The 17002-nt window shown below is 48.0% G+C and overlaps 1 protein-coding gene across 1 annotated transcript in view; it reads right to left on the bottom strand.

Annotated features, from left to right (window-relative positions):
* LOC139834943 (uncharacterized) overlaps positions 1–17002 on the bottom strand; it is a 110113-nt gene that overhangs the window by 15484 nt on the left and 77627 nt on the right. The gene's annotated exons all lie outside the window — the stretch shown is intronic.

Below are 17002 nucleotides of genomic sequence, written 5' to 3'. Positions count from 1 at the left end.
GATTCCCCTCTCCGGCAGGGTGCCGGAGGCGATCTCCTGAATCCCCCGAGATGGGATTGGCGGCGGCGGCGTCTCTGGAAGGTTTTCCGTATCGTGGCTCTCGGTACTGGGGGTTTCGCGACGAAGGCTATTTGTAGGCGGAAGGGCAGGTCAGGGGGCCACACGAGGGGCCCACACTACAGGTCGGCGCGGCCAGGGCTTGGGCCGCGCCGCCCTAGGGTGTGGCCACCTCGTGGCCCCACTTCGTCTCCTCTTCGGTCTTCTGGAAGCTTCGTGGCAAAATAGGACCCTGGGCGTTGATTTCGTCCAATTCCGAGAATATTTCCTTACTAGGATTTCTGAAACCAAAAACAGCAGAAAACAGCAACTGGCACTTCGGCATCTTATTAATAGGTTAGTTCCAGAAAATGCACGAATATGACATAAAGTGTGCATAAAACATGTAGATATCATCAATAATGTGGCATGGAACATAAGAAATTATCGATACGTCGGAGACGTATCAGCATCCCCAAGCTTAGTTCCTGCTCGTCCCGAGCAGGTAAACGATAAACAAAGATAATTTCTGGAGTGACATGCCATCATAACCTTGATCATACTATTTGTAAAGCATATGTAGTGAATGCAGCGATCAAAACAATGTATATGACATGAGTAAACAAGTGAATCATATAGCAAAGACTTTTCATGAATAGTACTTCAAGACAAGCATCAATAAGTCTTGCATAAGAGTTAACTCATAAAGCAATAATTCATAGTAAAAGCATTGAAGCAACTGTTATCACCAGAATTTGACCGAGTCAGAGGTGGGCCGCGATCAAGATGGACTTGAAGAATATACATGGAAGAAATACGTGAATCGTCCTGTTATGCAAAGTTTGGGCTAGTTTGCCCGTGTATCTGTAACATAGTAGATTACGTGTCGGTTAGTTAGAGTTTGCCTCGTGCACGGTTGGGATTATTCCCACGTTAGAAAGTCTACGGACTATAAATATGTATCTAGGGTTTATGGAATAAACAACAATCATCGTTCAATCTAGGCGCATCGCCAACTCCTTCGTCTCGAGGGTTTCTTCCGGGTAAGGATCATGCTGCCTAGATCGCATCTTGCGATCTAGGCAGTACAAGTTTATTCGTTGCCATGCGTTGCTCGTACTGAAGCCTTTTTGATGGCGAGCAACGTAGTTATCTTAGATGTGTTAGGGTTAGCATTGTTCTTCGTATCATATGCTGTCGTAGTGCAACCCTTAGACATCTGGCCGCCCTTACACCTATCTTAGGTGTAGGGGCGGCACCCTGCTTGATCATTATTTAGTAGATCCGATCCGTTACGGTTGCTCCTTGTTCTTCAAGGATTAGTTTAATATCTGCAATAGTTAGGCCTTACAAAGGGTTGGAGGATCCAGCGACGCGTAGGGTGTAGTTTGCTAGCCCTAGACAGGATGTTCTGAGGATCAACCTCGTGTTGGTTTTTAGGCCTTGTCTAGGATCGGCTTACGATCACCGTACGTGACCGCGAGGCCCAATCGTGAGTAGGATGATCCGATTATGCGGTGAAAACCCTAAATCGTCGTAGGTCGCTTTAGCTCTATCTTGATCAAGCAGGACCACCATATATTCGTACACCTCGTACGAATCATGGGTGGATCGGCTCTTTGAGCCGATTCACAGGATAACCTGAGAGCCGATCGAGGCTCGTATTTAATGTTTACGTGTATGCCATGCAGGAAACTAAGCGAGGCATCTCCATCACCTTCCTGACCAGGTATAGGTTAGGTGGCACGCCCTTGCACCAGCATCGGACGTGCGTGCCGGAGGCTTTGCGGGCCGTCGCTCGGAGGGACCAGGGCCAGCCGCAGCCCTAAGTTGTTCGCGGCTCTACTGTGTTGCACGTCGCTGCTCGCCGGTGGGTTTCTGACCGCAACACATTCTGGCACGCCCGGTGGGACCATCTTCGACATCAACCACATCGCCATCTACATCTGAGATGGCGGACGGCACCCCAGTCACGTACGAGGATCTGACCGACGAGCTCAAGAAGAAGTATGACGAGGTCAAAGCTATCCTCGAGGCTGACCTCATCGGCTCTTTTCACAGAACCCGTTCACATGGCATCAGGTGGAAAGGGTTCTCCCCTGATGGTGCGCTCGATGGAATAGACCTGTCCGCCCCGTCAGAGGAACGCACCAGGTCCCTGCGTCAGGAGATTAACTACATGGTGGCTCACTCGCTGCACCGCCACTCTGAGAACCTGGTGAACACTTTGGAGCGTGTCGCTCTTCGGGTGATCCAGGAGATCATGAGGCACCAGTACTCTCCGTCAGGACCAGCTCTCGGGACATACCAAGGAGAGATGCCACTCCAGTCCCGTCCACCGCCGCCATTTGCGTTGGCAGCACCAGAAGTGCCGAATTCACCGGCATTCGTCGTCTACAAGATCGGTGGTGACCCTAGTGACTGCCAGTTCTTGCATGAGGCGCCTAAGGAGATCCCTCACGGGTACATGTGCACATATGTGCCAGACTGCGGTAACTGGGCGCTCACAAACCAGGCTGCGACAAATAGGACTTGGAAAGGCGGGAGGAACGTCGGCCGATGCATCTTGAGAAGCAGACGTGGCTAGCTAAGTATGCCACTCCGACGAACCTCCAGAGCTCAGCTCCTGCAGTTGGCTCAGAGCTGGAAAAGCAAGCATGGCTGGCTAAGTATGCCACTCCGGCGAATCTTCAGAGTTCGACTCCTGCAGCCAGCACCGCGGATCAAATCAGTACGATCCTGAGAGACCAGTTCGGCATGGTGCCGAAAAGGAGGACAATCGGCTATTCCAAGCCGTACCCCGACGAGTACGAATTGGTCCCGCTACCACCCAAATATCGGCTCCCTGATTTCTAAAAATTCAATGGATCAGATGGTTCCAGCTCCATCGAGCATGTGAGCCGATATTTGGCACAGCTAGGAACAGCCTCAACATCGGATCCACTACGCGTGAGGTTCTTCGCACAGTCTCTCACGGGATCGGCTTTCGGGTGGTATACTTCGTTGCCACCGGACTCGATCCGGACTTGGAAGCAGTTGGAGGAGCAGTTCCACATGCAGTTTCACTCAGAAGCTTCCGAGGCCGGCATTGCCGATCTAGCTCAAATACGTCAGAAGCGTGGAGAAACCGTGGTAGAATACATCCAGCGCTTCAGAAATCTGAGGAACTGATGTTACTCGGCTCTTGTGACTGAGAATGAAGCAGTCGAGTTGGCAGTGGTGGGCCTTGCATCACCAATCAAGGACATGGCCTCCCAAGCAGACTACCCTTCACTGGCGCACATGGTTCAGAAACTGTCGGCATATGAACATCGCCACCCGGACTTGTACCAGGACAAATTCAAGCGTGCGGTAGTCCTGGTTGAGGCAGATGAAGGCGAAGGCTCTGCGTGAGATCAAGAGGTAGCAGTGGCTGAATGGACTCGGGGGGCAACCCCCGTGTCCTGCAAATGGGTAAAGCCACCAGGTCCGCCCAGAGGGTTCGATTTTGACGTGACTAAAACGGAGCAAATCTTCGACCTCCTACTCAAGGAAAAGCAGTTGAAGATACCCGAAGGCCTCAAAATCCCCACGGTACAGGAGCTGAACGGAAAGCCATACTGCAAATGGCATAACTCGCTCTCCCATGCCACCAACGACTGCAGGGTGTGGCGTCAGCAGATCCAAATGGCGATAGAACAAGGACGTCTGATTTTCAACCAGTACGCCATGAAGGTCGACACCCACCCCTTTCCCGCCGTTAACATGGTGGAGTACACTTACCCTGAAGGTTGCCAGCCAGGATCCTCGTTCAGCATAAACATGGTAGGACCTGGACACCACGCTGGCAAGGACGGAGATGAGGGCAGCTGCTCTCGTAGCAAGGACACAGAGGAGGCCGCTCCACGCGATCGGCTCCGCCACGAGGGCAAGCGCTACATCACAGAGGGAGAAGTAAGGAATGTGAGATATCAGCGATCTCTCTCTGATCACCTCCTCAATAAGTATGTGAGTCAATACAGCCAACGCCGACGATCCAGCGACGATGATGATAGAGACCGTCTGGCTAGGGACGCCAGAAGACATCGTCGGCATGATCGCAATGAGGAGGAGTACGAGCGCCGTGCCAAGGAAAAGCGAGGGAGCAAGACGATGAGGATAGGCACTGGGACTGCCCCTTCTTTAAACACTGCTGGGATTCAGGGATGAGCCGATTGCCTACAATCGGCAATTGCCCAGAATGTAACCAGAAGAAGAAGGAGGCAGCTAACGTGTCCGTGTTCCAACGCTTAGGGCCTCTCCCGCCTCGGAACAAGCACGCTGAGTCCCCTCGGGTGGAAGACCTCGAGGATTTGGAAGACGAAGAAGAAGAAGAAGACAGGTACCACCGACCAAGGTGGTGCCCTGATGGACTCAGCCATTCCCAAAAGCGTAGGGTTCAGCGATTGCGCGGCTTAGAGGAAGCCGAAAGGTTATACCTGCACACGCTAAGGAAGGCGCGGCCTGATCTGGCCACGAAAATTCAGCGAACCCTGGATGAAGAGGGTCGACCACGAAAAATGGAGTGGCGCCCCAAGCAAAAGAAAGCCGATGATGAGACATCGGCTGGCACAAACATGGTGCTCGTCCTTCCGACGGAGTTTAGTGCTCCAGGATTACACCAGGCACCCAATTTGGGCGACTGCGAGCGCATCGACGTGACGAAGGGCAGGGTTAGGCTGGTCTTATCCACTGGCCTGACCGTGTAGCAAGAGCAAACCGATGAGCAAACGTGGCGAGGCCGATCCTTGGATCGGCCCCAAAGATCTATGAAGGAACATTACAAAACCTTCATTGAGCGCTTCGATCAATATGGAGGCCGATTCCAGCAATCGGCCAAAATTATCCTCACCACATGTTCTGCTTGTGTTCAACATCGATCTACTGGGCAGCGGTTTTACGTCGGCTGATGAGTTAGGAAGAATCAACATTGGTCCTACCGGAGCCGACGTGCAAATACATGTGCCTTGATTAATTACAGAGCCGATATCTGCAGTTCCCTGACAGATTCGGCTCGGGGGGCACCTAATCAGGTGAACATGTGCAGATGAACATGTGTGCAGTGAAATGTTGGGGGCCGATAGAAAAATCGGCCAGTAAAAAAAAAATCAATTCATGATATACAGCCGATGCAAGGACATCGACTTTAGAACTAAGAAACGAAGCCGATGCACAGCCCTAGTACAATTACACAAGATCTACCGGATTTCGACCAAATCTAATTCATCTGTGAGGCCCTCTGCTTCCTCGAGGGGGCAAACAATGAGAGCTTCCTCAGCTGCAATAAGCCGATTGCAACAGTACTGTCAGAAGAATAGTTTTGGCGTGCAAGGCGGCCTTTTGCTCGTTAAGCCGTTAGTGTTTCGTCTACAATATCAGCTTTCAACGGAGGAAGAAGCAATCGATGGGGTCAAGAGCGACTGGTTCGGCATGGTGGCTCTCTCAGAGTTACCTGGGTTCAAGGCCCTTAGTCTGATCTGTGCGTCCTCACCAATTTTCTCGCCATGACTGAGGCTCGGGGGGCAGCTGGCCTGGTAGATGCTCCGTTTTTTAGAAGCCGATTGAGGCATCATCGACTGATCCTTCATTACAACCTCCTTCAAAAATGGTGAGTTCTTGCAGAAGAAGATCATTGGGCCTGGTTGGAAGAATTTAAAGGTTCTCTTGAAAGACTCCACATTATCCACCAGATCTCAAGGTCATCAGTTGAAGAATTGGAGGATGGATCGTAAAGGACCGATGCGTTGCTATCGGCTCATTAAGCATTGGCTAAGCGGACAAATCGGCAAAATCAGTATGAGGGGAAATCGGCTAAATTGGCTCAAGAGAAATCGGCAAAGTCAAATTGGGGAAATTCTTCATTGATAAGCAAGATTTCTTACATAAAGAGCTGATTGCTCCCAAAAGGAAGTACTAGGTGACAAGGTATCAACTTGTCAATGCCTATGGATTGTAGGCTAGGGTTTAGTTAGAAGTAGAGGGCAAGTAGATCTCGAAGGTTTCAGCCGAAAAGTACTCGACGATTATGAAAATTAGGGTTTGCAGATAATGATTCGATGATCTCCTCGTCCCTCGACTCCCCCTTTATATAGGAGGTGGAGCCGAGGGATTCGTGTAGTACAAATTACAGAGTCCGGGACGGTTTCTAACTCATCCCGCCAGATTACAAAATAACACTTCCTATTACAACTCTATCTTTCCTTAAATACATCTTGGGCTCTCGAATCCTCTTATTCTTCGGGTAGTGGGCCTTCAGTAAACCCCGGGTACTATCTTCGGCAAGCCCATTTGGGATGCCTATGTCAGTAGCCCCCGAGATTTTGCTTGAATCGTAGAGTCAGGGAAAATCTCCACTGTTTATTTTTATTCAAAAGCTTTAACCTTTTTATACTTCTTCATATAAAATTCTATATTGTACAGGGATAATGGTAGTTGGGGCTAGTTCATCTGACGGATCAGGTACTAGTTAACTGCTCTGGTGGCAATCCGCAAAAACCTACTTCAAGATCACGTCCCTGGACATGATCTCGGGATACTGGTGTAAACGTCGACAGGTGCCGCTTAAGGTCTTACCATTCTGTCGAGTCCCAGTCAAATTTATCGGGTACCTAACGCGTCCGTTAGGATTTTTCTTCGTATCTGTTGATACGGATAAAAGCAGCAGAGCGCAGTCTTTGGCGATGCCACGCCCAGCAGAACGGATCTGGGGTCTTACCTTCGCAAATTTGCGGCATTCAGAAATTGATCGCAACTTTGGCGTTCTGAGAATATATTGTCGAGTGCTTTTCCGGCTGTTGGAATGGCACATTTTATCGAGTCAATTTTGACTTATATTGTTCTCCCGATGGGAGTATATGTAGAGTTAATTATAACTCGAAATATACTCTCTTGCTTTTCTATCTTTTATTTTTGAACTTCATCGGGTACGCGAACAGCGTTCCCGATGGGAGTAGCCCCCGAGGCTACAGCCAAGAACTTGTGCTTGGTTGTAGGCTCAACATTTTAGTCCACCTTGTCACTATATTGTTATTATGTCCCAATATGATCTTCTCTTTATCTCTCGGGTGCGCGAACAGCGCTCCCGATGGGAGTAGCCCCCGAGGCTACAGCCAAGGACTTGTGCTTGGTTGTAGGCTCAACATTTTCTATATTGCCATATTCGAAATTTTACTTTTTGTCGAAGTAGCCCCCGAGCATTTGGGCAAAAACTTGTATTTGGTCAAAGGCTCCCGAAGTATTCAAATAACTCCTCTTGTCGCCAATCTTTTCGAATTCTTGTCGGCATGCTTCAAATTTACTTCATCTCTGTTTAACAGTCGTGATTTTTCTGCCCTGTGGGTCCATTGCTTCTTCCACGTTGACACGTCGTGCAAGTGGGGGACACACGTCCTCCGCTTTTCCTGGCGCACGTACGGTAACGCTTATCTCAGTAAAAATACCTTTTTACCCTTTTATCTAGAAGATTTGCTGTCACCACACGATTTCTTCATCCAACGGTTCATCGCTTCACCCGATTCTTATATAAACCTTTCTTCAACCTCCGTGCACTCCCTCGCTTGCGCCGCACATCTGTTTCTCTTCGCAAAGCTTCCCCTGCGCCCAACTCTCTCTGTTCTTCCACACTCACGATCACTGCTTTGCCCATTGCCGTTGATGCCACCGCGCACACGACTTACTCGCCACAGCACGCCAGAATCCAAGATGGCCGCCAAAGATCTTGAGTGGGAGAGATCCAAGATCTCCAACCAGGATGTCAATACGCTGAAGAGGCTTGGCCTCATGAAGAAAGAAGACGCCATCCGCTTTCCTAGCGAGGAGAGCTACCCCAACCCTCCAATGGAGTATCGGGTTAGTTTCGTTGATCACCTTATCCGCGGCCTGTCGGCCCCAATTCATGATTTCCTCCGCGGCCTTCTTTTCGTTTATGGGATTCAACTGCACCAGTTGACCCCCAATTCCATCCTTCACATTTCCATTTTTATCACACTTTGCGAATGCTTCCTCGGAATTCCTCCTAATTGGATTCTGTGGAAACGCATTTTCTGCCTCCGCCGTAATGGCTCTCACAACGCCACCTATAACATAGGCGGCGTTGTTATCTGTGTCCGAACTGATGTCGATTATTTCGACGTCAAGTTTCCTGATTCTGTCCAAGGATGGCGCAAAAGATGGCTCTACATTCACGAAGAAAGTGCCAACTCTGTGGAGCACAACATAATTCCTTTCGACGGAAGTGCCAAGATCCAGCACCGCCGTTCCTGGGACGCTGAAGCTTCCGAAGAAGAGAAAAAGGCGACAGAAGCTCTTATGTCTCGTATTCATCAGCTCCAAAATACTCGAGGCAAAGAACTATCTGGTGTTCAAATCACTGCCTACTTCCTTAGGATTAGAGTGCAGCCTCTTCAGGCTCGCAAAAATCCCCTTTGGACGTATTCTGGTGAAAACGACGCCAACAGAATCTCCAACGATCTTTCTGTAAAGGACTTGGAGAAATTGGTTCGAAGAGTTTCTCGACTAGCCAAGAAGGATCCTATTCCCTCCTCTTGTCGAGTAGAACCATACAGTGCTTCCAATCCTCTTCCCGAGGTATTTTGTCTTCTCGAGTTTTTGTCTTGTTCTAAACTTTTCCTTGCATCTCATTGTATTGGTATCTCGCTAATTTTCTTTTGTCGCTATTTTCTTGCAGAACCATCCTACTATGGCTTCCCTTCCTCCTCTTCCTGAGGATGGAGAAGTCGAAGAAAGGACCATTGTCACGGATGATAATCAGGAAGCTCCATCTTTTGTGAACGAACCCGTGGATTCTCGAAAATCTGCGGGTCATTCTGAAGATACTTTATCGGCACAATCTCCTCCCCCTGTTGTCTCTCCAAGAGGCAAAAGGAAAAGGAACGATGTCGAAGATTCCGGCACTTCCAAAGCCGAAGAAATTGATCCTTCACGTCAGAAGGCAGCTTATGATCCTTATCTTGGATCCTTCGTCAGCTCGTAAGTCCTTTTTACTTTTCTTCTTATTTCTGTACTCGAAATGTTTATCTTGTCTTGATTTTAAGCTGTCGATTTTTAACCAACAGTGATGACGAGGAAGAAGTACCAAGTGTTGACGTGGCTCCTCGAACAAGCACGTCACATACTGTACTTGCCTCAGACACGCTAGTTGAAGGAGAAGAATCCTCGCCTCCTCAACAAAACATCGTCACCACAACTCCGCCAGGAAGCCCCCTTGCTCCTTCACCAAAAAGGACAAGGGTTGAAAAGATTGTTGAGCCTGCCCCTCAATTGGGCAGTTCGTCGACTCTGCTCTTGGATGATGTAAGTTTGTTGATATCTGTGTTTCCCCTATGTTGCTTTTTTTACGTCTTCACTCTCTTTTTCATGTCGGTGCTTCTTTTCCTGCGTTCTTCTTTAATAGCCCATGATCAAAGAGCTTCTCCGCATTGGGTCCCAATTTATTGGGTACCGTGAGTATGCTAGCAGAGCCGAAGGTAACAACTTTTATACTTGCCGTTTTTCCTTGACTTTTTGCTCCTGTTACTTGTCGCGATTTTTGATCTTTCCTCTCTCTCTTTTTTATATCTCGACAGAGAAACTTGCAGAGGCCACCAAACGTGCCGACGCGCTTGCTCAAAAACTTGAGCAAAGTGAGGCGGCTCGTAAGAAAGCCGAGCTTGTTGCTAGTGAAGCCAAAGCCGAGGCTGATGACGCTAGAGCAAAGGCTGCTAGTGTCGAGGGATTGCAGAAAAAACTTGAGGATGCTGTAACTGCCTTAGACGAGCACAAAGCTGCACAAGCTTCTCGTGAACAAGGAATCCTCAAACGTCTGAAATCCCAAAGTCGACGCACTTTCAGTAAGTTTTTTGATCCCTTCTATTTTTACGAGAGTCACTGTTTTTTGTTGTTTGACCCACATTTTATTTCCTTGGCAGACCAAACAAACCAGGAATTTGATCTGCCGAATCACATCGACGACCCTCTCATTGATGCACTTTCCTATACGGAGCTGCATGGGTCCGAAATTCGTGAAGGCGTGGCCAATGCTAATGCAGGATTGTCGGCGTTGTTCCCCTACTTCTTCCCGAAGAAAGAGGAGCCCTCGACTTTCCTTAATCTCGCCAAGATGTTCAATTCATCAGAAGACCTTGGACTGAAGATGCGCCAAGAAAATATGAAAATTGCTATCGAAAGCACTGTCGCTTTGGTTGCTGACAGTCAACAGGCTGTTGATTGGACGAAAGTTGGCGACACCGAACAGATAGAGCAATCAAGATGGAGGTCGTTGATTAAGGCAGCCAAGCCCAACACGAAGAAGATCTTGGCCTATCTCGGGATCAAACCAGCGTCGACTCCTAGCTCATCAAGGCCGGAGGTCTAGTTGCATGCCTCTTTATTTTTCTTTCTATGTTTCTTTTGCTCTTGTCGCCAAAGTAGTCATTTGGCGACACGTACTTCCTTAGCTCCACTGTAATGCCTTTGTAATTATTCCGAGAGATCAATGAAAACTCTATCTTTGTTTGTTGTTTGATGTTGTCTTGTCTAAATTTCAGTTGATATTTGATAACTATACTCCGTCTGCCGCTCCTTCCAATATTTCGCCCTCTTCTTCTCGCTCGAGGGGAGCTTTTGCTGGTACTGCACCTGTCGAAGATACCTTGTCGCAAGAACTGGACGAACTTCGACAGCAACTTCAGTATGCGAAGAAGCAAACACTTGTGATGATGGAAAAGTCTCATAAATCATCTGAAGCCGAAAAAATTGCACTTCAGCAAGCTCGCGAGGCCGTGGCTGCTAAGGAAATTGCTGCTTCCGAGGCTGAAAAGGCGACTACTCGAGAAAATTTCATGCTCGAGTTAATGAATGAAGCCAGTGCTGATATGTCGGGTATGCTTGTTTCATCCTCCGATATCTTTTATCTTCATGCTACGTCTCTTGAAGTTTTTCTGCTCCTTTGCTTTAACAGGTTCCTTTACTGATACTGTTGCGGAAGAAGAGAGGGTAAATACTAGGACGAACCTCCTTGTTAACCTTTCCCTTGATCATGGTTCTTTGTTTTGGGCTACGCCAGAAAGGACCCGCCAGGTTGTCAGATTTCAAGATCGCGTTTCTCAAACTCACGATTTCCTTGATTTCTGTACCAAGACCCTGTTCATGGTTTACAATTCCATGTTCCCTCGGAACGTTCAACCAAAAACTCTTCCTGAGGTAATGGAAAAATTTAAGGACGCTCACAAGATCCATGATTTTGTCAAAGCTCAACTGGTGGCTGGCGCCAGATTTGCTCTTATCATGCTTCAGATATGCCACTCGAAACTTGACCTGACCGAAGTTGTTGCGAAAGTTCATGAGAAGGTAAAGCGCCGAAGAGTTGGTGTCGACCGAATTAACACGAAGGTTTCGCCTATAGCCGAGGAAATGATTGAAGACCTTCTTCGGATGGATGCCGACTTTTTTGCCGACGGTCATTATGCTGACTTTCTTGGCGCTGCTCCCGAAGAAGGCAGAATTACCCTTGATGACATACTGCATCAGGAGTAATTATTTTCCTTTTGTAGATAACTTTTCTTTTTAACCTATGACTTTGATTATATATTGTGAAGCAAACGTCGTATTTCTATATTTGACTAGCCCCCGAGTATTTCGGTGGCTAGTTGTTGCGAGGTTTTTGAACCAAGGCATTCATTATGGTGAATATCAGCCCCCGAGCGTTTTTATTGAGTACTATTTTGTATTTTGATTGACTCACGAGGTATTTTTAATACCAAGGCGATGCTTTTTTCTTTCGACGAACTATATTGAAATTTGTCGGGTTCGAGACTTTGAGCATGTCGATAAAGAAAAAGTTATATTGACACTATCTTTATTATATTGCAGCACCGCGAGCCCGCCTCATTAAAAACCTTTCCCGGCCCCACTCGGTGCCCCGAAAAAGGAAAAGAGTGCGTCTGAAAACTCGCGGGCGTTTCAGTACATTGAAGTTTCATAAGGACTGTATTTCAGCTCTAGGCATAGAAACGCCTGAGTTGCGCCACGTTCCAAGGGTTTTGCTCCTCCACCCCTGTCTTCTTGTCCTTTATTCTGTATGCTCCTCCTCCGATTACTTCTGTGACGATGTAAGGGCCAAGCCATGGTGACTCGAGTTTTTCATGACTTTTTTGCGTGAGCCGAAGAACTAGGTCTCCCACCTGAAAAGACCTCGGCCGCAAACGTCGACTGTGGTAGTTTTTCAAGTCCTGTTGGTATTTGGTTACCCTTGATAGTACTTCGTCTCGAGCTTCGTCGAGTGCGTCGACGTCGTCCTCCAACGCTGCCGTAGAAGTTTCTTCATTATATTCAGTGACTCTGGGGGAGTCGTGCTCTATTTCTGTTGGCAGTACTGCCTCTGCTCCATGGACTAGAAAAAACGGGGTCTGAAGTTTCATAAGGACTGTATTTCAGCTCTAGGCATAGAAACGCCTGAGTTGCGCCACGTTCCAAGGGTTTTGCTCCTCCACCCCTGTCTTCTTGTCCTTTATTCTGTATGCTCCTCCTCCGATTACTTCTGTGACGATGGTATTGGTGCTAGTTCTGCTGCTGGAGAGTGGGGTTTTGCGGCAAACCTTTGACACGCGTCGCAAGTTCTTACTATTTCCTTAGCGTCCTCGATTGCTGTCAACCAGTAGAATCCTGCCCGAAAAACCTTGGCTGCAATAGCTCGACTACTTGCGTGGTGGCCACAGATTCCTTCGTGTACATCCTTCAGAATTATTCTTCCTTCTTCGGGTGTGACACACCTTTGCAGGACGCCTGAAATACTCCGCTTGTATAATTCCCCTTTGACTACCGTGAAGGCTTTGGAGCGTCGAATTATTCGCCTTGCCTCGACTGGATCATCGGGTATTTCTTTCCTGAGGATGTATGATATGAACGTCTGCATCCATGGTATCTGTATCACCATGACCAGGTCTTGTTCTTCTTCTTCTTCGTCTTGCTCTTCCTTGGTAGCCCCCGAGGGTTTCTTCTCCTTCTTTTTTGACTTTGTTGATTTGGTGGATCTCTCTGTTATCTCTTCCCAGAATACACCTGGCGGGACCGCAAGGCATTGCGACCCGATATTTGCAAGAACGTCGGCTTCGTCGTTGCTCAATCTACTAATATGATTTACTTCGCATCCATCGAACAACTTCTCGAGCTCGTTGTACACCTCCTTGTATGCCATCATGCTATCATTGACTGCGTCACATTGGTTCATAACTTGCTGAGCCACCAGTTGTGAGTCGCCAAAGATTTTTAGTCGAGTTGCACCGCAGGCTTTCGCCATCTTCATCCCGTGTATGAGAGCCTCATATTCTGCTTCATTGTTAGATGCGTTAGGGAACGTCATCCGAAGGATGTACTTCAACTTATCGCCTTCAGGTGATATGAGCACTACTCCTGCGCCAGCCCCTTCTAGTCTTTTGGACCCATCAAAGTTCATGGTCCAGGTTCTCGACAAGTCTGGAGGTCCTGTGTTTTGCAGCTCCATCCACTCTGCGATGAAATCTGGCAAAACTTGCGACTTGATTGCTTTTCTTTTTTCATACGTGATGTCCCGAGGGGAAAGTTCTATTCCCCAAAGGGAGACACGACCCGTAGCTTCTGGATTGTTTAGTATATTTGACAAGGGAGCTTCATTGACCACTATGATCGGATGTGCCGAAAAATAGTGGCGCAATTTTCGTGCTGTTGTGAACACTCCATATGCTAGCTTTTGGTACTGAGGGTACCTTTGTTTTGAGGGCGACAGAACTTCGCTCACGAAGTATACTGGCCTCTGCACTCCATGGATTTTGCCTTCTTCTTCTCTTTCGACTACTAGCACCGTGCTAACCACTTGAGGTGTGGCTGCAATATACAGCAGGAGAGGTTCCTTTTCCTTTGGTGCCACCAAAATTGGTGGTGTCGAAATTTTGCGTTTCAAATCCTCGAAGGCTCTATCGGCCTCTTCGTTCCATTGGAATTTATCTCCTTGCTTTATCAAAGCGTAAAATGGTAACGCTTTTTCTCCTAGCCTGGCGACGAATCTGCTCAATGCTGTGACTCGCCCAGTTAGCTGCTGTATCTCTTTCAACTTTGTTGGCTTCCTCATTGTTACTATAGCTTGTATTTTGTCGGGATTTGCTTCAATCCCTCTTGCTGAGACTAGGAACCCCAGGAGTTCTCCTGCTGGGACACCGAAAGAACACTTCGTCGGGTTCAACTTTAGGCAGAATTTGTCGAGGTTGTCAAAAGTTTCTTTGAGATCCTCGATCAGCGTTGCCCCCTTTTTTGACGTTATGACGACATCATCGATGTATACTTGCACGTTTTTCCCGATCTGTGTTGCTAAACACTTCTGCATCATCCTCTGATATGTTGCTCCCGCATTTTTTAGACCGAAGGGCATTGTCTTGTAGCAGAACACGCCGTAAGGTGTAATAAACGCTGTTTTGGCTTCATCATCTTCTTTTAATCTGATCTGGTTATAACCAGAGTATGCATCCAGAAAGGAAAGACGTTCACAGCCTGCCGTGGAGTCGATGATTTGATCGATCCTTGGGAGGGGAAAGTGATCCTTAGGACAATGTTTATTGAGACACGTAAAGTCGACGCACATGCGAAGGACTACCGTGTGTTTCTTCGGCACCATCACTGGGTTAGCTACCCATGTAGCTTCTGTAGATATCTCTTTGATAAAACCAGCCTCCTCGAGTCGATTTATTTCGGATAGCATGGCTTTGCGGTTTGGTTCCGAAAAACGCCGCAAAGGTTGTTTGATTGGTCTTGCTACTGGATCCAAGTTTAGGTGGTGCTCGGCAAGTTCCCTGGGTACTCCTGGCATGTCAGCTGGACACCATGCAAAGATTTTCCAGTTCTCACGGAGGAACTTGACGAGCGCGCTTTTCTATGCGATATCCATATTTGTTGCAATGGATGTCGTTTTTTCGGAGTCTGTCGGGTGGATTTGCACCTCCTTAGAATTTTTCTCGGTATTGAAAGTTGACTCTTTATTTGGCCTTCCAACGTCTGGCGATGCGTCGTAGTCAGTCATGCTTTTTGACGCCAAATACTCAGCTTGCATCCGAAACTTTCTGATAGCCGATGAAAATCCTTGTCGCATTTATCGGCTAAAGCGAAGCTTCCTTTGACTGTGATTGGTCCCCTTGGTCCAGGTAGCCTCCACAACAGGTATGTGTAATGTGGCACTGCCATAAATCTAGCGTATGCTGGTCGTCCCAACAAAGCGTGGTACTGCGACGGAAAATCTACGACTTCAAATTCCAGCCTCTCGATTCTATAATTCTCTCGGGTTCCAAACTGAACGTCGAGGTTGATTTTTCCCAAGGATAATTTGGCTTCTCTGGTGTGATACCGTGGAACCTTGTGTCTGTTGGCTTCAGGTTTGCTAAGGATATGTTCATCTTCCTCAATGTATCTGCATACATGAGGTTTAAGCTGCTGCCGCCGTCTATGAACACTCGAGAGACGTCAAACCCTGCAATAACTGCTGGTAGAATAAGTGCTGACTGCCCTGGTCGAGGAACTTGTTGCGGATGATCTGCTATGGTGAACCCAATATCTTGCCCTGACCAATTAAGATACTCGACAGTTGGTGGAGGCATTTTTTCTGCCATAAACACTTGTCGTGAGATTACTTTCTGAGCTCTATTTGATGGCCTTGCCTTCTGAATCATCGACACCGCTCCATGAGAATTGGGATCAACGTAAGGTGGTGGTGGGGGTGCTGCTGCTATTCTGAGCTGATGTCGATTGTCGTCTGTGATTGCGGGAGGTGGTGGCAGGTGGATCTCGCTCCTGGGTTCCCGAGGATTTCTCTGTGCTGCTCGAGCATTAGCGTGCTCTGCATGCCTTAGCATTGCCTGAAAATTTCGACAGTCTTTCTGCAAGTGCCCTGACTGTCTTTTACCGTTGTTGTCAATGAAAAAGTGCATCTGACACGGCCCGTTCATCATCTCTTCAGGGGACATGAAAGGCCTTGGGAACCTGGGCCCGCTATTTTGTCTGTTGTTGCGAGAATCGTCCCTGTTGTCGCTTCGCTGCTCACTGCTTCTCTGATAATCATCTCTGTTGTTTCCTCCTGTATTTGTTCGAAAACCTGCCGAGATTTGTCCTGGAGCGTCGTAATTCTGGTACTGCCGAGGAAACCGTCGCCTTGGTTGATAGTTTCGCCCCCGGTCCTCTTCTGGCGACCTGTGTCGTTTGTTATAGACAGCATCTTCTCCATCTGCCCATTTGTTTGCTATCTCCATTAACGCAGATACTGTTCTTGGATTGGTTCTCCCCAAGTCCTCGACAAAATCTCCACGCCTGATTCCTGCAACAAACGCATCTATTGCTCTCTCGTCAGATATATTTTCTGCCGAGTTTTTGATGATATTCCATCTTTGAATGTATTTTCTCATTGACTCATCTGGCTTTTGTCGACATGCTCTCAACTCCTCTAACGACGCAGGTTTTTTGCACGTGGATCTGAAGTTCTTGACGAACACGTCCTCGAAACTTTCCCAGCTGTCGATAGATCCTGGAGTGAGTTTCTTTATCCACGATCGTGCGGCTCCACTCAAATGCACCTGAATGCTTTGCATGGCTGTTGCCCTGGTTCCTCCCGTGAGCTTCACTGTCTCCAGATAGTCGACTAGCCAATCCTCTGGATCTTGAAGGCCGTCGAACTTTTTGAAATTGTCGGGTAGCTTGAATCCTGAAGGGACTCGAGTTTTTCGGACTCTCCTCGTGAAGCATGGCAAGCCGCACATATCTTCGTCGTTAAGCTCCGGAGATTGCCGATGATCCCTTCTGCTTTGTCGTGCTCTGTCGACTCTTGCTTGTGCTGCCGTATCTCTTGCTCCACTTGGTCCTTCAGGGGCTGCCGCCGTTGCTGCTGCAGGTCGTGGACTATTTTGCCTTGCTGTTCCTTCGGGAGGCGTTGAAACGAACG

This window comes from Lolium perenne, chromosome 1, assembly GCF_019359855.2.
Source record: "Lolium perenne isolate Kyuss_39 chromosome 1, Kyuss_2.0, whole genome shotgun sequence".
Classification (NCBI taxonomy): Eukaryota; Viridiplantae; Streptophyta; class Magnoliopsida; order Poales; family Poaceae; genus Lolium; species Lolium perenne.
Note: the sequence above shows the minus strand (reverse complement) of the source record. Positions and strands in the feature narration are given on the sequence as shown.